The 20,564-nt window shown below is 34.5% G+C and overlaps 2 long non-coding RNA genes across 6 annotated transcripts; both read right to left on the bottom strand.

The window, feature by feature from the left end:
* Positions 1-259: 259 nt before the first annotated feature.
* LOC130727817 (uncharacterized) lies at positions 260-3,417 on the bottom strand. The gene is made up of 3 exons (XR_009015443.1): positions 3,194-3,417; positions 2,932-3,111; positions 260-976 (listed from the first exon to the last, which is right to left on the bottom strand). It is a non-coding gene; the product is annotated as an uncharacterized LOC130727817 (long non-coding RNA).
* Positions 3,418-3,565: 148 nt separating this feature from the next.
* On the bottom strand, positions 3,566-11,800 carry LOC130727818 (uncharacterized). 5 transcript variants are annotated; one of them, XR_009015445.1, is made up of 7 exons: positions 11,643-11,800; positions 10,597-10,855; positions 10,339-10,445; positions 8,239-8,308; positions 7,825-8,006; positions 7,043-7,084; positions 3,566-3,761 (listed from the first exon to the last, which is right to left on the bottom strand). It is a non-coding gene; the product is annotated as an uncharacterized LOC130727818 (long non-coding RNA). The 5 variants fall into 5 exon arrangements; XR_009015444.1 differs by having other exon boundaries at positions 7,825-8,308; XR_009015446.1 differs by having other exon boundaries at positions 7,825-8,308; positions 10,758-10,855.
* Between the last annotated feature and the right edge of the window lie 8,764 nt (positions 11,801-20,564).

Raw genomic sequence — 20,564 nt, 5'->3', positions numbered from 1 at the left:
TTGAGTTTGAGTTTCGGGTAAATCTGAAACCCAATGGGTTTGGACATGGATTTCATTTTATCGCCCATAAGGGTTTGGGTTTGGTAATTGTAAAACTCGTGCCCGATCCTACCCATTTCCATCCCTAATTTTATGTCTTTTTTTCCCTCAATCCATTTACAAAATGCATTAATCCATTTACCGGAGGGTATTTTAGGAAGTCACCCTTTATCCTATAAACTAAACCCTTGACACAAAGGATCAGCATTCAGCGCAGCCATTACACAAACCGAAGAGGTGATTTCCAGATTTCCAAAATTCTAGGTCTCAATTGATTATTTTATACACATTAACTAACGACGATGGTTTAACTACAGGAAAATCACTGTGCATTTCTTGAAAGCTCGGAATTTACACAGTGCAAAATTGGAATTGGAAGAGTGATACGCGGCCTCAGTTCTCGTCTTCAGCACGGCAACAACTTCCAAGGGCAGCGTAAGTCTATTTTCATTCATGACAAATTTCGTTGACAACCTTGAGTGTGTGCTTACTGATGATAGAAATAGTGATCGCATCAACTTCCCCATTGCAAAATTAGGTGTGCATAATTGGCGAAACAATTTGTCAAAATTAGTAGCAACATGTTTTTGCCCTTTTCTCTCATGCATTTTATCAAACAGTTCATGTGGGATTTTACAAACTGCATCAGGGTTTGTTGCAATAGCCATACAATCTGACCTGACCTGATTAGGTAGTGAAATGACAGAAAAATTGTCAAGCTCCTCAAGTAATGTTGTCTCAGCACCCAAATCAAACATTGTGGAAGTTGGTTGCTCAATTGCCATCGTAGGTTCACCCTCTAATGTTGTCATATGGCTGCAAGGACTTTCAATCAGCAGTGTTGGCTCACTGGGTGTGGAGGCGTGTTTTGTGTAAAATTGCGGAGGTTGGCTTGGTAACCCAGTCACTGTAGTCTCAGACGGTGTTGTGCCAGGAGCTGCAGAGATAACTGTAGATTTAGGCACTGGTAGTACGTCATAGCAAAGGGAACATTCTAGAATGAAATTAATAAAAAAAACATAATAATTTCTAGTAATCTAGAGACTAAACAATTACCTTAATGGGCTTTGAAGTCTAAATTGAGCCTTCTACCAGACTTCAAAGTTAGAGTTCTCTGATCTATTAATATAAAATGAATGTGAAATCTTTGCTGTCTTTCTGTTTTTTAATGATTATACACATTGAAACCATGTTTGAACTGAACCTTAGGAATAGGGGATGTAAACTGCATGAGAGCTTTCAAGGGAACTGCACAATCAAATTCAGGTGTGAAGGTGTTGCCTACTTTAGGTGAGTAATATATTTTATATGATTAAAGTGGTGCTACATTCTAGCATAAGTGATAATTTATGTTATATTTCACTGAGCAGGTCGCACTGCTGTTTCACATGGTCATACTGGTGAGGATGCGGCTTTAGTTGGTACGGGCACAACTCTGCTTCATGGTATCATTATTAAGAAAAATGTCATGGTTGCAGCTCGAGCCCGTGTAAGTCAGAATACAAGGATTCCATCTGGCGAGGTATAAGTTATTTTTTGTGTTTTTCTTGTTTTTTTCTAATTCTGTGTCAATCTTATAATTTAGTATCATTTAAATTTGACAGCTAGATTCAGATGAATCAGATGAATTAGATGACTCAGATTCAGATGACGACAGCTTTCCCTCCCACTTGGATTGGAGGGAAAGAGGGGCAGTTACGCCCATAAAAAACCAAGGAGACTTTGGCAATTGTTGGGCATTTGGGACAGTAGCCTCCATAGAAGGGCTCAACAGGAACGACACTGGTTATCCATTGCCTCTATCAGAACAAGAACTGGTGGACTGCGTCCCCAGAAAAGCTGGTAAACAAGGGGGACGCGTAAGTGATGCAATGGAATACGTGACCTGTAACGGGATTACATTGGCAAAATACTATCCGTACGTTGGTTTGCGAATGGAGTGTAAAAGGCAGGCAGTTAATATTTTGTCTATATTGTTTGTCTCTACTTTCAATTATATCATTTGTCTCTTTTAATATACATTTAATTTGATCTACAGGCAAGAAAAGAACTAGTACATATACATGATTATGAATGGCTTCACTGTCCCGACGAGCGCACACTGTTACGGGCTGTTGCAAAAAACCCTGTAAGCGTTAGTTTACGCATATCAAGGACTGATCTACAAGACTACAGATTTGGTCGCATGAAAGAAGTAAGATTTCACTAATTAGCATTTTGGAATAAGTCTTAGATTCACCTCACTAGTACTAAATACTAATTTTACTCTTGCATTAGGAAATCTACACTGGTTCAACTCCAACAGTAAAGGAGGACATCGCACGCCACAGTATGGCCATAGTTGGATTTGGAACCGATGGTGGAGTGGACTACTGGACCTTGAAGAATTCCTATGGAACCAGGTGGGGCTTCAATGGATTTATGTATCTTGGGAGAAAATCAAACATCATCAAAAATGCTTTTCGTCCTCTCAAATATTTTTAGTATGTTTAGCATTTTAATGTGTAAAGAAACTGACATGGATTCAGGAGTTCAGGGCCTTCATTCATAATTCATACTTGGGCAAAGACCTTGACACCATTCTCAATCAAATTTCATCAGGTTTTTCATGTTATATCAAGGCTGAAATGAGGAAAAATGACAGGAGGATAAATTATCATGTAAATTACAGTAGCTAATGTCATCTCTATATTCTTATAACTATATCAGCAAGTGAACCTTCTAGCTTGCCATTTCTTGGGAGCATAATGGTAATAACTAAAGTTGAGTAATGTTTGCTTAACAGATCCACTCAAGAATTTTCAATACACATCAGAAAACAGGCAAGCATAGTAATAAGTAAACTACTCAAGCATAGTAATTAGAGAAAAACAATATTTAGGCTGTACTTACATCTTATACTCGCAATTCCCAAAAGATTAACTCAAAGCAGGGTTCTTAATATTTTCTCCCACGCATGAAGTGCAATATTATCAGCTTCCTCACTTCCTGTAGTGGCTACTGGTTCATCTGAAGAATACCTCGTTTTGCAAATCCTTTCAAGCAAATTTTTACAATGGGCAAGTGATTCACCTACATATATGAACTGAATAGTTAGAGCTCCTTGATCTAAGGACACTTCCATGGTATCAAATTTTGAGAAAGGGGAACTTACTACATTAAGCCAATTCATTTGCTCCAGTATAAAAAAGATAATTTCTCAAACTTATTTCCATCGCAAGTCATCAACAAATAACTTAATCTCCAATAACTTGCACCTCACTGAACTCTAATCTCGCCTATAACAACATTTACCACACAAGTTGGACTCCAAGAACTTCAAATTTGAAAGAAAGGGCACCCAATATAAAGTCAACGAAGAGGGTGCATGATTTGCTTCTGCACATAACCCAGTTTCATAAACATTAGAAAGAGGGTGTATGATTTTTGCGAACAAAAAGTAGAAGATAAATCGAACAGAAGAACATAGCCAAAATCAGAATGTATCATAAACGAAAAGGAGAAATTAACAATGAAGATAAAATGCCTTTCAATCCTGAACGATGAACATAGGAGTGCCTCCGTGCTCAACACAGATGCAACTGATCATGACATGGGAGAGCATATTGTAGCGTGCATATTGTAGCCAACCTGAGCAGTAAAGATTCCCTCCCTCACTCCTGGACCTGGAACTCGTCATTTACAGTCTCCAAGACTCTAGCAGATGATAGGAATATAGCAGCCTACTAGGAGAATTAAAAACAAGAGCATTAGAGAATGTAATGGCAAACATCTGAAGCTAAATTTTTAGCGATTAGAGACATCCCTATTCACTACAGGGATGAGAATCTAAGAGTTCGTAAAAAAACAACAGAGTGACAATGACATTGGAAGAAGCAAGAAATAGACACTAAGAATAGAAAATTAAAATCAAAGTACCACTTAAACTATCAGCATATGATAAAGGACCACTTGTTCCCCTGACTTCAAAAGGTCCAATGTCGGAAAGGTTAAAAACAAAAAATATACATACTCACCTTTGTTTGAAGATAAATTCTCCCTACAATATGCAATAATTCTCATTTCAAGATCAATCGGTAAACAATCCCATCAGGGGCTAACAGGGCTGTTCATGGTTCAGTTCAAACTTCAAAGAAAGAACTGTACCGAACCGAGAAAAGTGGTTCTGGAGAACTGATCTGAACCCGTTTCAGTATGAGTTAACTGAGTGAACTGGTTCTTATTTGCTGAACTGGTTTCTTTTGAGATTTCAAAAAGTTGGTTAGATTTCTCTGAATTGAAACTGAAAACAAATTATTTACTTTTCTGATTCCAAACTCTGGAAACTGTGAAAGAACAGCCCCATAAATATATTGAATAATAATTTTTTATTTGTATATAGTAAACTACTTCTCTTGAAATAATTATATCTAGTAAAATTTAGATCCTGGGCCTGAATAAAGTACACTGTAAGCTCAAATTTGTACTCATTTAATTTAAATTTATAACAATTCAAACAGGACTTTGACATATGTTTTTTATGTCATGTGAAAACATAATAAAATAAGGATTTAATTTGTATGCTCTAACAGTGTCAAGAGTTTTACACATGCATCCAATCATATCTTTCCATTATCCATTTAAATATTTTTAAGAAATCACCAAATTTCCATGTCATAATTAAATTTAAAATGGAAAATAGAGAAATGTGAATGAATGCATGTGTAAAACTCTTTACACTGTATAGAAATTAAATCCTATTTTTAAATTCAAAATTAATTATGATGTGGCAAATAAGCTCAAAACAGCTTATAGGTAAAGTCATAAGCTATTTACACAAGCTTTATCAACTACTTGTAAAAATGCTTAATTATGATATAAAATAAGCTTTTCCAAACAGGGCAAAAATCTAATAACCCTAAAATTTTAAGGTCTTAATCTAATTAAATGCTTGCATATTGATATTTCATCCGGAAAAAAGACATATATAAGGTTGATTTTATTCAGATATAATCAAGCCCTAACTATATTTTAAAATAAAGATTGATTCGTGAGCTTTTGTCTTCTACTCTTCTTGTTTGAGAATTGAAAGGCTATTACAAGCAAGCCGTAGCATCTCCACACACATTTTAAGCAGGAAAACTACAATTCAGTTTGGGACTGGGAGAAAAAAAAAGTGATTCGGGTTGTATAGGTTACTGAATTGGTTTTGGAATATGGTTTGGCTACTGAATTGTTTTGGTTAGAAACAGGTTCAGTTCTAAAATTGAAGCAATGGCTCGGTTCATTTCAATACAGTACGGGATGGTTAGAAATCTACTATGGTGCACCCATTTCTTTTGACCACCTCTGGAGGCTAAACATAAAAAAGAATAACATCATTCAATAAGTGATAGACTAGCTTAATTTGCCTTTCTCTGTAGCTTCCTGATAAGGCTTTAGGGAAACAAATCATTTCACCAAAATTAATCTTTCCTAACCATGATAAAGGGGGAGGAAATATGAAGAACAAAACATTACAGGTTCTCCAGACTCAGATAGTATGAGATGATATGGCCATATGGGCAAGATAGCAAGATAGCTATAGCTATCTCTCCCTCTCTCTCATTCGCTAATATTCACACACACAGAAACAGACTAACCACAATAAAAACTCCACCCACCAAACATTTAAAAGAAAAAAAAAAACATTCTAAGAAACATGTAGGTCATAAGAAGTATATCAATTTTCGTAATTATAGAGAGAGTAAATTAAGATTGGATTTTTCTATGTCTCATATCTCAATTAGAATATAATGATGTGAACAAATAACTTTTTATTGCTCATTAGCCACCAGGTCTCACTTTCTAAGCCTCCACAAGGGATTTTAGAGATGAAACTAAGTTCCAATATTTTACCTTCATTAGTATGTCCCAATTAAATATCAATAATATAACAATGAGGGTCAATTAAGTTCTCTTAGGCTAGTGTTATCAAATCGCGATCGCGGACCATCGCGGCGAGGCCAAAATCCGCTATTTCATATAGCGGATAGCGTCGCAGGCAAATAGCAGAAACCGCATTGCGGTTAAAATAAGTAAAATATCAGTATAAAAAAACAGCACATCTATTGCAATACTAGAGCAGAAACATTTGAAATGAACAAATAAAAACTGCATAAAAAACAGCACCTTATCACATAACAATAAAAACTGCATAAAATCATCATTTTTAACAACCAAATGTTAATTATTAAAGGCTGCCACCAGCTCAAAAAAAAATGTCAAAAGACTTAAAACAACTTAAACCAAACACAAGTCTTAAAACAGTGATACGTTAATATAGAAAAGGAATTAATAGGGAATTAATTGGGAGGAAAGTCGAAGGAGGAAAGGAGAAGGAGAATTTGGAAGCTTTTCAATTCTGCCGTCAATCAAGGAATTAATAGGGAATTAATTGGGGGAATTAATAGGGAATTAGTCAGTGGCCCAATAGTCAAGAAATACCATATTTAAAAACACTAAAAAGTAAAAAAAAACGTTCAGATTCCTGAAAATCCGCTATTTCCGCATCTGAACCAGCGCCGCTATGGCGTTCGGGCCGCTATGTCGCGGCGTAGCGATTGCGGTGGGCCAAAATTCCGCTACGCTATAGCGTGTCGCGGCCGCTATAGCCGCTATTTAATAACACTGGGCTAGAACATAGCATAGTTGTTATGAAAGTTGGAGAGCATGTCCAGAAAATATAACACAAACAATACACATACGAGGGCCTTGTGTTCAAAGGAAGGGGAACCAAGCACAGAACCCTTTTATAGATATTAATAAATTTATGAAATCATCAAATCATTCTCAATTACCAAACAAAAAAATCAAGTAGAAAATAATGACCTATAGAGCGCATATAATGCAAACATGTAAAGCAGTCTTGTTCCCCGCATAAAATAAATAAAGAGCCCTATGTCTTAAAACAGCTCATAAGGACAAAAATAAAAGGAATTGGGAAACATGTAAAGCAAGTATATAATGAGGTTATAAACACCACCTGGGTCTTACATCACTTTCTTGTTTGATTCCAACTAGCTCCCTGTACAATTATTGAAAATCAATGTATAACATCAGATCAAACATGTAAAGCTCTGATTTTTTCCCCAAAAGAAAATCATCTTTCAATTGTTAGCAAGTGAAGGAGAATATCAATGAGAAGGTTTAGTCAGCTATATCACATACACATGATTATCCATGACCATATTTACAAGAGCAGGTGAAACAATTTTTAGATGAGGATAGTTCAAGTTTGTGCATAGTTGAAATTAATCATATTGTAATAGTGCATGAAAGCATTTGATAATAAGATCATACAACATATATATATACATATATTAAAAAAATTAAATATCACCGCTATTCTACAACCCAAAAGTGAAAAAATACTTTAAATTTTAAATTTGAAGATGAAGGATGATTCAGATTTCAGACACGAGATATGGTAGAGGGTAGAAGAAGTATAAGAAAACATAGGAAATGGAGAAAATCATGTCTTGATGAAATGACCACTTGGAAAAAACTTTAAGACAAATTGGAGCTATATCGTTAAGTCCATATCATCAGCAGCAGCAGTAGATGCAGATTTGTTATATTTAGAAATATTTAGAAATTTGCATTTCATCAGACTAAATATTGCAATCCAAATGCATAAAATAAAATCACACGAAATGTGACTGAAATATACTAATGCTACAGCTACACTTCACAAATATATATAAGATTCCCCATAAAATTTACGTCATCAATTCATCAGAGTTTCAAGCAAGGACATAGAAGTACCTTTTCAGCCTTCTCTTCCTTGCGCTTCCTATCCACTTCCCTCTGCTGGTTCTTTAGTTCCTGCTTCAAAGTTCTGCAGACAAAGCAACTATAAAAGAACCTCAACAGGGCAAGTCAAGCATTTGCATTTTAGCAGCAACGTTTGGATGAACATATTTTGAGGATTCCCGGGCAGGAGATGTCTTTGACGACAAGTGCAAAAAAAAAAGCAAATAATAATTACCACTAAGCAAAGATAAAAAATGATTGCCAAGTAAAACAACGCAGTTGGCAAAAAATGAACATTGACAAATAACTCGGCAACAATAAGGCGCCAAAAAAAGTAATTAAACATTAATTTGACTATTTGATACATCTTCATCCTTCAATTATACTTAAATCCACAACATAGTAACTAAAGATGTTGAAATATACCCAACTATCTTCAGGCCCTCTATCTTCCATAATCCGCCTTATTCTTTTGGCTTTCTCCACTTTTCAGAAGCTGCATAAATATTTGATAGGAGCACATCATGAGAACTAACATACAGACTACAGAGGCTGCATCAAATTACTCAAAAAGGGTAACTGAATAGTACTAACAGCTTAATAATGAGAAATAGTACAAACAGCCAAGTCACATTTGTGATAAAGAAAGCACAAGTCATGGTTAATTAAAACCATACATTCACAAGAGAGAGGCAAAGCCATTGTTAAAGATTATACATAGCATTCTGTCATCACGCAGCCATTGTGCTTGCAAACTTAACCTTACTATAGGACAAACTTCTAGCTGAACCGGTGCAAAGAACTTAAATGCAAACCCACCGCTTGTCACTTTGGGTTTCTCTAATTAGTCTAATAGACGACAATCAACAAAAGTACTCAAAAACAAGGTAGTCAAATCGAGATACGTATCTTGTATCGCTAGACCCTATTTCCGTGTCGCGTATCGTATCGTAACGGGTATCGTAAGATACGGACACAAAAAAATTTAAGTCATAAATTAAATAATATACTAATATATCATATAAATATAGTGTAAAATAATCAAAGATCCAAGTCATAAGTAGAAAAATAGTCTCACAAAGTTCAAGTTCAACCTAATTCCAAACCATAAGCCAAACTAAAAGAACTAAACATCTATAAAATGACTAAATGCAAACAATTAAAATATAATTCAGAGTTCAAACTAGTTAAATCAATCATCAATCATCTCCTAGGTCAACATCACTGAGGTCATCTTCCTCATTCTCCAATTGTTCAAGGAGGATGAAGTTCCTTGCTTCCCTTTTACAGCTACTTCAGTTCCAGTTTGAGCTTCATTTTCTTCAGTCACATTTTTTGTTTTCCTTTTAACCTCCACCATCTTCTCATACATATCTTTAACATCATCTGGGACCGATGGACAAGCAGAGACATTTTCACCTGATCCAGCAAGATGATGTTTCATCCTTGCAACTCCACCCCAACAAGTATGTGAACAATACTTGCACTTCACATACAATCTATTTTCAGGGTTTACAGCCTCACAGTGGTTCCATGTGCTGTCTCTAACTGCTTTACTCTTCTTTGGAGGCATTCTTAAAATTCAAAACAGATAGGAGAGATGTGAAACAGAGGGCTGAAGCATGAGAGTTGAAACAGAGGTCTGAAACGTGAAATAGAGGGCTGAAACGTGAAAAACAGAGGGCTGAAACTGAAACGTGAAACAGAGGGCTGAAACGTGAAAGTTGAAACAGAGAACAGGGGCAGCAAGCAACGTGAGAGTTTGAAATAGAGAACAGAGGCAACAAGCACCGTCCAAAACGTGATTTAGGAGAATAAGTTGAAACGTTTTTTAGGTTAATCTTTAATGAAATTGAATGACCCACTTCCTAATTTCTAGGAGAATAAGTTGAAACAGGATTTTGAACCGTTTTAAAAAAAAAAAAACCTAAAAAAAAGCTGAAAAACGTTCAAAATTCAAACCGGGTCGCGGGATCCGACCCGGATCCAAGTTGTGTTGGAATCGCGCGATTCAGTCCAAAGAAACGATTCCAGCGATACAGTGTGATACCAGAGATACGCGGCGCGATACGGACACAAATCGATACAGACATGGGATACGCATCGTTAAGTCGATTTTCGTATCGTATCGCGATACGTATCTTACGATACTAGCGATACTAACTACCATGCTCAAAAATATAAATCATACAAACACGAGAAAAATAAGGGGTTGGAAAAGACCATTTTTACATACCTAGAAGTTTTCAATGACAGAGAAGAAAAGCTAAAAAAGGCAGCAAACTGTATTTCTACATCTTTATAAATGAGATTTTTCTACAAGATTTAGCTATTCTAAACCAATTGGTGGGGTTAACAATAATCTTAGCCATTTGGTAGAAACCAAGACTCATTAGGGGGGGGTTAGTGTTTGCAGGGCTAAAAGCAAAAGCCATAGGAGAACCCGGTGCAAATAGAGAAGAAACTAGGGAAATTGAAGCCAAATATCCCTACCAAGAAAGTAAAAATGAAGAAAGAGAAACTTACACGGATTCAGGAGTTCAGTGCCATCATTCATAAATCATAGTTCATACTTTAAGACCTTGAGAACATTCTCCATCAAATTTCATCTGGTTTTTCACGTTATATCAAGGCTGAAATGAAGAAAAATGAAAGACAAGTAAATTATCATGTACTTGAGAACATTCTCCATCAAATTTCATCTGGTTTTTCACGTTATATCAAGGCTGAAATGAAGAAAAATGAAAGACAAGTAAATTATCATGTACATCATCTTATTCTTACATGACAGACTTAGAGCGCGTTTGGATATGGGCTTATTGGAGCTTATCTAATATAAAATGCACTAAATAAGCTCCAATAAGTGTTCTTTGATTTGCATCCAAATGGGAACATAATAGCTAACTTCATCTTGATATTCTTATAACAATAATCAGCAAGTGGACCTGCTAGTTTGCCATTTCTTGGGAGCATAATGGTGGTAACTAAAGTTGAGTTATGTTGCTTAACAGATCCACTCAAGAATACTAAATAGAAACATCACCTACACCAACATATCAGAAAACAGGCAACCATAGTAAGTAGTAAACTATTCAAATCATATCATAGGAACATTTCATAATTGAAGCACCAAAATTGGTCCATTAGGATAAGTTTCACACCGACCTAGATGATATTTGATCAAATGAGGCATGGAGGATGAAAAGTAATAAAAAGAGAATTACACCAAAAACACAACTCAAACTAGTAAAAGACAAAACCGACATGTTCAGAATAATAGAAAGAAGATATAAGCTGCACTTCACATGAAATGGCCAATTGTTTACTTTTCTAGTAATAAGCATTGCAGCAATAGCATGAAAACTACATTGAAAGGCAATAAATAAGTGCATTATACAATTCTATCTACCGAAAGATTCCATAAGGTTAGGTTGCGTCAAGAATTATCTGCCAAAACACTCCGCATGGTATCATTTTTTTAATAAAGGGGAACTTACAACATTAAGCCAATTCATTTGCTCCCTAAGTATAAAGAAGATAATTTCTCAAACTTTTTTTCCTCGCAAGTCTTCAACAATTAATTTAGGCTCCAATAACTTACACCTTACTGAACTCTATCTTGCCTACAATAACATTTACCACACAAATTGGATTCCAAGAACTCTAAATTTGAAAGAAGGGGTTCCAAAATATAAAGTCAACGAAGAGGGTGCATATATTTTTTGGCCAACAAATGTAGAAGGTAAATCGAACAAAATCAGAATGTATCATACACAAAAGGAGTAATTAACATAGATGACAGGGGAGAGCAGATGGTGTCAGAGGCTTACCTCCGGCGGCAATCTGAAGAAACGAGTCATCGATCCTGATTCAGAGGCGGCTGCTAGGGTTCAGAACACGTTTTACTTTTTAGTTTCGTACTTGATTGCTGAAGTCACCCAATCTAATGAGCTGTAACCGTGTAAGTGGAACTCTGACAGAATCTTAGCTTCTTAGCTGGGCTCGTAGGATGTTTTATTTTTGCCAAATCTATGCTATATTTTTATTGTGTGTAAGACTTTGTGTTATCTTTGGGCTTTACCTTTTTTAGCATAAAAATGTTAACCAAGAATAAATTGGGCTTGCCTTCGTTTGGGCCGTCAAGAGAGAAAGGCCCGGATGAGAAAACACGGCAAAAATCTTTAGGGTTAAATATATTGTTTATTCTTTGACCAAATATATATATATATTGTTTATTCCTGACTTATACTATTATGACACCGAAATAACAAGTTTCATCATAGCAAAAATAGGTCCGCGCAAATTCTGCATAGCGATTTTTTGAGGATTGCAACAAAATCCAACCATTAAACGACCCCATAAAAGGTACAGGATGATGTTGTTGCCTTCATGGTTTCTTTTTAATTGAATGAATCACTTTCAAAGAAAAAAAAATGACCCCATAAAGAAAATCCCCCACCCCCACACTCCTATCTCGCTTATAGATACCATAAAAACCCTACAAGTTTTCACGACTTGATAGATCGAGCGTGAAAACCCACTGAAACATTTTCATAAAACATAAAAACTTCAAATTATGATTTAAAATAAAATAAAAACAACCCACAAATCATAAGGTTCAACGTTTACCCCAAAAAAAAAAGGTTCAACCGGTGCGGGAATGACAGTCTTTGGCAAAATGCTCAAATTCACCGCAGCTGTAGTACCTTCCACCGCCTCCATACCCGACTTATATTGTTATACACCCGGATCTAAAATGATCACTGGAAAAAAATCACTTTTTGTATTCCTGACAAATTCTTTTTTTTTTTTTTGCTTCATCTGAAAACTAAACGACAAGAAGAACTAAGAAGCTAAAATTGAGTCCCTCATCACAAGGGTCTCTACATCCCAGGGAGGATCATCCACAATGCAGACATCCACCGACGAAGACCGAGCTCCCCATTTTGCAAGCCAATCCGCTGGAGCATTACATTCCCTCCGGATTCTTTCCAGTACAATAGTCCAACTCCTAGCTCGCATACTGTTGATCATGGCCAAGGTAGGAATGAATCTGTTTGATTTAAAATGATCTCTCTGACGTAATAAAGTTGCGCAACATTTTTCTTTCCATTAATAAAGTCCATGTAGGCCGAAATCTTCACTTTTCCACATCGGCGTTGGTTCATATAAAAGTATTTCATCAAATTTATTGTGTGTTTGATAATGTTATTGTTTTTAAAACAGTTTTTTAATGGTGTTTAAAAAAGTTTGATATATTTGTTTGGTAAAATTAATTTTGATATAATTTTAGAAATCAAAAAGCAAATGAAATCAGTTGTTCAAAACGAGAAAATAAAAAAAATTGGTAAGATACAATTTTGTCATTAATGAGAAAATCAAATAACATGTTGAAAATAGAAAGTAGTTAGCATAAGAAACTATTATTTGTTCTAAATCAGTCAATATCAATCAATCAATATCAATATCAATCAATATCAATATCAATATCAATATCAATATCAATATCAATATCAATCAATATATATTAGAAAAGAAGAACTTCTAGCATGACATGTCAGCACCAGATTAATTCTCTTCCACGTGTCAATTTCTTAGATAGCAAATTCCACGTGTAAATTTGTAAGTTTATTCTCATTAAAAAAATTCCACATCATCAATCAATATCAATATTTCTCCTTTTATTCTTAAAAAAATTCAAGAATTAAACAAACTAAATCCTAATCAAATCTAAAATTTAAAAATGTACTAATTAATTAATGATAGTTAAAAACTACCAAAATCTAGCAAATCACAATAAAAACTCAAAAAATCATGAATTAAATAAAAATCCGAAAATTCAATAAAAATTAATTAATACTCTCAAAATAAATCAAAAATAAAATAAAAGACCCAAGATAAAATCAAGAAATAAACAACCTAAATCCTAATCAAATCTAAAATTTTAAAAATGTACTAATTAAAGATAGATACAAACTACAACAATCTAGCAAATCACAATAAAAACCCATAAAATCCTGAATTAAATAAAAATCCGAAAATTCAATAAAAATACCATAAAATTTAATCTAAACTTTCAAAAAAAAAAATTAATAAAGCCCCAAGATAAAAGCAAGATATAAACAACCTAAATCCTAATCAAATCTAAAATTTAAAAAAGGTATTAATTAAATATAGATAAAAACTACCAAATGAAAATACCATAAAATTTAATTAACACTCTAAAAATAAATCAAAAATAAAATAACAAATGAAATTTTGTAGGGTTTTATTCTAAATGTTATAAAAAGAAATATTTGTAGGGTACATGTCTTTGGTATTAGTCTTTTCATTTTGTCTGCGTTACTACACGAAAGTAATTAGCCACCATTAAACCACCCCCTTATATGTTTTGTAGAATTTGAGATTTCGTTAACCAATATTTTTATTAGTTAATCAATTGCACAAATTTCGATCTATGTAACAAGGGTTTCAATTTTATACTTTTAGACCACTTTGCTTAGCATTTCAGACACTTCTATTTCACATGTTGTTTAATATGTTGGTAATTCTTTATACTTATGATTTGTGCATTTTGGTTACTTACAGGTAAATCAAACTTAGAAGAGAAGTATTTTGGTCCACTTTGCTTAACATTTTAGACTCTTCTATTTCATATGTTGTTTAATATATTTTAATCATCAAGGTATTAATGTCAATTTGTAGGTTTATTCTCATTAAAAAATTTCACATCATCAATCAATATTAGTATTTCTCCTTTTATTCTTAAGAAAAAATCAAGAATTAAACAACCTAAATCCTAATCAAATCTAAAACTTAAAAATGTACTAATTAATGATAGATAAAAACTACCAAAATCTAGCAAATCACAATAAAAACTCAAAAAATCATGAATTAAATAAAAAACCAAAAATACCATAAAAATTAATTAATACTCTCAAAATAAATATAAAATAAAATAAAATACCCAAGATAAAATCAAGAAATAAACAACCTAAATCCTAATTAAATCTAAAATTAAAAAATGTACTATTTAAAAATAGATAAAAACTACAAAAATCTAGCAAATCACAATAAAAACTCATAAAATCATGAATTAAATAAAAATCCGAAAATTCAATAAAAATTAATTAATACATTCAAAAAAAATAAAAATAAATAAAGCCCCAAGATAAAATCAAAAAATAAACAACCTAAGTCATAATCAAATCTAAAATTTAAAGAAGTACTAATTAAAGATAGATAAAAACTACCAAAATCTAGCAAATCACAATAAAAACTCATAAAATCCTGAATTAATTAAAAATCCGAAAATACCATAAAAATTAATTAATACTCTAAAAATAAATCAAAAATAAATTCAGATAAAATCAAGAAATAAACAACCTAAATCCTAATCAAATCTAAAATTTTAAAATGTATTTTTTTATGAGAATTAACTTGAGAATGACACGTCCTGAATTAATTAAAAATCAGAAAATACCATAAAAATTAATTAATACTCTAAAAATAAATCAAAAATAAATTCAGATAAAATCAAGAAATAAACAACCTAAATCCTAATCAAATCTAAAATTTAAAAATGTATTTTTTTATGAGAATTAACCTGAGAATTACACGTGAATTTTTTTTTATGAGAATGACACGTCACTGAGAATTAACGTGAGAATGACACGTGGTACTAATTAAAGATAGATAAAAACTACCAAAATCTAGCAAATCACAATAAAAACTTATAATATCCTGAATTAAATAAAAATCCAAAAATTCAATTTTTTTTTTAATTAATACTATAAAAATAAATCAAAAATAAAATAACAAATTAAACTTTGTAGGGTTTTATTCTAAATGTTATAAAAAAAATTATATTTGTAGGGTACGTGTCTTTGGTATTAGTCTTTTCTTTTTGTCAGTGTTACTACACGAAAGTAGTTGGTTCTTACCCTCTTCTAGATATTTAGATACTTCATTTCATATTGGCAATTCCTATATAATAAAGAAAAACAAAATTACATCATGAGTCATGAGATTCTAATGGTGAAAATAAATTTCATATTCATATTAAAATGTGTTAGTTGAAAATAAATTTGATGAAAAGTTTTAAAACACTTAATATTTATCCAACTATTGAAAAATATTAAATTCTACTCATTATGAGTTTGTCAGCAATTAAGATAAATAATTATCAAATTTCATAAATGTATTCGCTCATAAAATTATTTACATAATTATTCAGAAGTACTGACATATATTCAAATTTAATTTTTCATTAGTTACATTGATATTTATTTACACTGATGAAGAGGTTGTTGACAAATGCTCAACGAAGGAAACCAAATTTTTGGCATGGATGAAAGCCAATAAGCGATACCAGGAGGGAGGAATCTAAATTATGTAGAGTTTTCATCTAAATTTGTATACAGGGAATGCGACATGAATGAGTTCATAGAAAAAAAGGTCTCTCGCTTGGACGAGTGTAATATATTGCTCCTGGCGTGGGGGAGGTGTATTACATGAGGGTTCTGTTGACGCTTTAAAGAGGTTGTGATAGCTTTGAAAGCATAAGGACCGTCAAAAGAAGTTATATATCCCACATTCTACGATGCATGTGAAGCTCTGGGGTCAATGGAGGATGATCGTGAGTATATCAATGGACTTCAGGCAAATCCTTCTGGTTATTTCAAAAGGAAGCCAGGTTGATACTGTGGGGTCGACCGTCACTTCGTCCTACTTATGAAAATATTGCAAGGTAATGAAACTGACAGTGAACATGAGATTACAGAGTGTCTCATCCTCAGCGTCTGCTGCAGAAATAAGAGAGTTTGCGGAGTGAATTCTTAAGGTCTGCGACGAAACAGTTGACACCATCGACGAGGCTGAAACCACAGTTGAGATTCCGTCAGATTTGTTGATTGGACAAGGTCCTGATCCTCTTCTTGAATTGGTTAAATTTGCTTATCCGGACTGAGTCGCGAGCTTGGAAAATGATTCGTACTTCCAAGAAAGAGCGATTCTCGCCCAGACCCTCGAGAGTGTCGAGCAAGTCAACAACTACATGCTGTCAAAGCTTCCTGGTGTCGAGAGAGAGTACTTGAGCTATGATACCCCGTGTAGATCGGATGAAGATTCTGAGGTTGGCGCAAAATGGTTCACCTTTGAGTTTTTAAACGATGTTCAGTGCTCGGGAATTCCAAACCACAGACTGATATTGAAAGTCGGAGTTTCGATCATGCTTATTTGAAACATAGACCAAGCGGCTGGTTTGTGTGATGGAACCCGGTTGAGAGTCATCTTACTCAATATATAATTGTTGCCACTGTTTTATCAGGAATCAGGCTAGGTAAAACAGAGTACATTCTGAGGATAACCTTAACGCCTTCTGAATCTGGTCTTCCCTTCAAATTCTCTCGAAGGCAATTCCCGGTGACTTTATGCTTCGCGATGACTATAAACAAGAGTCAGGGTCAGTCCCTTTCTCATGTGAGTTTGTACCTTCTGAGACCTGTGTTTACTCATATGTCGCTCTCTCAAGGGTGAAATCTAGAAAAGGGCTGAAGGTGCTCATTGTGGATGAACAAGGGGTAGTTTGAAACTCCACGCACAATGTTGTCTACCAAGAAGTTTTTGAAAACATATGAGTGTAAACGAACGCGCATAATTGCGTCCACTGTAGATTAACTCAGTTATTGCTTATTAGCCACCAATGAACCAGCCCCTTATATGTTTTGTAGAATTTTAGATTTCGTTAACTAATCTTTTTCTTAGTTAATCAATTGCACGAATTTCAATCTATGTAACAAGGGTTTCAATTTTATACTTTTAGACCACTTTGCTTAGCATTTCAGACACTTCTATTTCACATGTTGTTTAATATGTTGGTAATTCTTTATACCTGTGATTTGTGCATTTTGGTTACTTACAGGTAAATCAGACTTAGAAGAGAAGTATTTGAGTCCACTTTGCTAAACATTTCAGACTCTTCTATTTCATATGTTGTTTAATATATTTTAATTATCAAAGTAGTAATTGACGTATCAAAAACGATAAATATATTTCCCGTGCAACGTACGGGTAAAAAAAACACTAGTTTTTTTGTTATATAAACAAAATATGAAACAACTTTGAAAACTAGTTGGTGTAAAAACCATAACCAAACAAGTTTTATAGTTTGCTAATTTTACAAAATAGAAAATGTTTTCTAAAAAAGTAATGAAACATGCCTTATGTCCCCTCATCCTCCACCCACAGGGGATGAGTCGCGATGTATGAGGCGTACGAGACATCTACATCCTCTGTGATGGTTTGTATGCATGTAACAGCTTGCGGCAGAGGGGGACCGCCTAGACGTACCCGAACGGGCGGAGAACCCTCTTTGAGATATAAGGTTGCACGATACGTGCAGCACGTATGTTCTCAGAATACAACGACACCTTCTGCCATGGTCGGTGCTCCTTATGATCGTGGTAGGGTAACCAGACAACAGCTTGTGCGTCCATGTCATCCATATGAGCTCGTCTATCATGCACTAGCACACACCCCTATATATAAGAGAAGGAGAACTGGAATTACTGTCTTGAAAAAAGGTGTTCCTCTTGACAATAGGTTTGTTGTTTCGTACAATCCTAGACTTTTAATGAAATACCAATGTCACATCAATTTTGAGTACTGCAATAAGTCTAATGCTATCAAATATCTGTTTAAGTATCTCAACAAAGGACCTAATAGGGTCAATGTTCAAATATCAAAAGATGGTTGAGATTCTGACAAGGCATAGATGCAAGATGAGATTAAACGGTATTATGACTGCAGGTAATTGAAAATCTTTAGTGCAATTATAGATCTACTGAATTTATCATACATTAAATGTTAATTTCAAATTGTTGTTGCGAAATGCAGGTACTTAACTCTGTGTGAGGTGGCGTGGAGAACTTTCAAATTTGATATACACGACAGGTGGCCGGCAGTTGTTAGGTTAGGATTCCATCTCCCTAACCAACAAAGGGTACTGTTCAAAGAATCCGACGACTTGGAAGAGGTTGTTGAAAAATGCTCGAAGAAGTAAACCAAATTTTTGGCATGGATGAAAGCCAACAAGCGACACCAAGAGGGGAGGAATCTGACTTATGCAGAGTTCCCATCTAAATTTGTATACAGGGAAAGTGCGCACGAATGGGTTCCTAGAAAAAAGGGTATCTCCCTAGGACGAGTGCAATATATTGCTCCTGATATTGAAAGTTGAAGTTCCGATCATGCTTCTTCGAAACATAGACCAAGCAGGCGGTCTGTGTAATGAGACTCGGTTGAGAGTCACGCACCTTACTCAGTATATAACTGTTGCGATTGTTTTATCAGGAATCAGGCTGGGTAAACACCGTAAAACCGTCCCCTTATATGTTTTGTAGAATTTGAGATTTCGTTAACCAATCTTTTTATTAGTTAATCAATCGTTTGCTTCGCATTTGAGACTCTTATATTTCATATGTTTAATATATTTTAAAAAACAACGTATTGATTGGCGTATCAAATACGACAAACATATTCCTCATGCGTTAGTAAAAAAACACTAGTTAAAATAATTCTATAAATACTGGAAAATTTTGTGAATAGTGAGTAGGAGAGAGAAAAAGTGCGCTACTGAATTTAATTTGGATTTATGAAAGTTATTTTGCACAATTGGTTGAAACGTTAATTTAAAATACACTGTCACCCTCGGGTCCCCCTAATATACACAAGTTTTTTCCTTGTGTAACTTTACACAAGGCCGGTTCAACCGGATTAGTTTTTTTAAATAATATTTTAATTTAAAAATATGATTTATTATCTTAACCTCAAATTAAATTAGCCCCAATTATCAGCCCTATCTTCGTTCTTCATCTCCTTTCTTCATAGGGAATGTTTCCAGATCTGCCTCCGTCCCAAGCCGCCATCTTTGCACCATCAAGATCCACCTTCTCCTCCTTCACCCCCAAATTCCTCCCTTCATTTCACGTTCACATAGAAAAAAGTAAAAAGGAACCACCTTCTCCTCCTTCACCCCCAATCGCTGTCCACGTCGTTCCCCTTTTCATGGGCCGCCGGAGACGTCGTCGACACCTCCCGCCTCGCCGTCATGGGCCTCTCCTTCGCCCTCGAAGAGAGTGAATCAGATGGGAACGCTCTAACGTTGTTGATGCCCAGAGCTAGAAGAAAGCTTCGATCCCAACCACCACTTCTTCTTACTGTATTCAAGCAAGATCTGGGTTTCCCCATTTTTGAATCTGGGTTGTTCTTCCACCCACCTACAGAAAGATCAGAGGAGAGATGAGAGTGGATAACATGTTCCAGATCTTTTTTGTTGGTGATGTTATGCTCCAGATCTGATGGAGGCTGTGTTTATCAGATCTATTATGTTGGTGGTGGTGACAAATTTGGTGATGGAAGTCATGTCCATCCACGTTAATTTTAAAAAATCTGAACATGATTATAAAATTGAAGAATTTTGGTGATTTATGAGTTTAGGTGTGAAGGCTAGATCAGGTCTTTTTTTTTTCCAGAAGTTGTTGTTCTTCCATGTGGTCATGTCTTCCACAGCACATGTTTACTTTCAGAGCTCATTGATCCTCCTCTATGCCTTAGCCACGTTCTCCGTAGAAATTGGTGATGGGTTTGGGGTTAGGCTATCTAAATTTATAATCTGGGGTCAAATTAATAAATCTATTTACAATTAATTAAAATAGAGAAAAACCGGTTCACTCATCAAAATGGGTTAAACC

This window comes from Lotus japonicus, chromosome 1, assembly GCF_012489685.1.
Source record: "Lotus japonicus ecotype B-129 chromosome 1, LjGifu_v1.2".
Classification (NCBI taxonomy): Eukaryota; Viridiplantae; Streptophyta; class Magnoliopsida; order Fabales; family Fabaceae; genus Lotus; species Lotus japonicus.
Note: the sequence above shows the minus strand (reverse complement) of the source record. Positions and strands in the feature narration are given on the sequence as shown.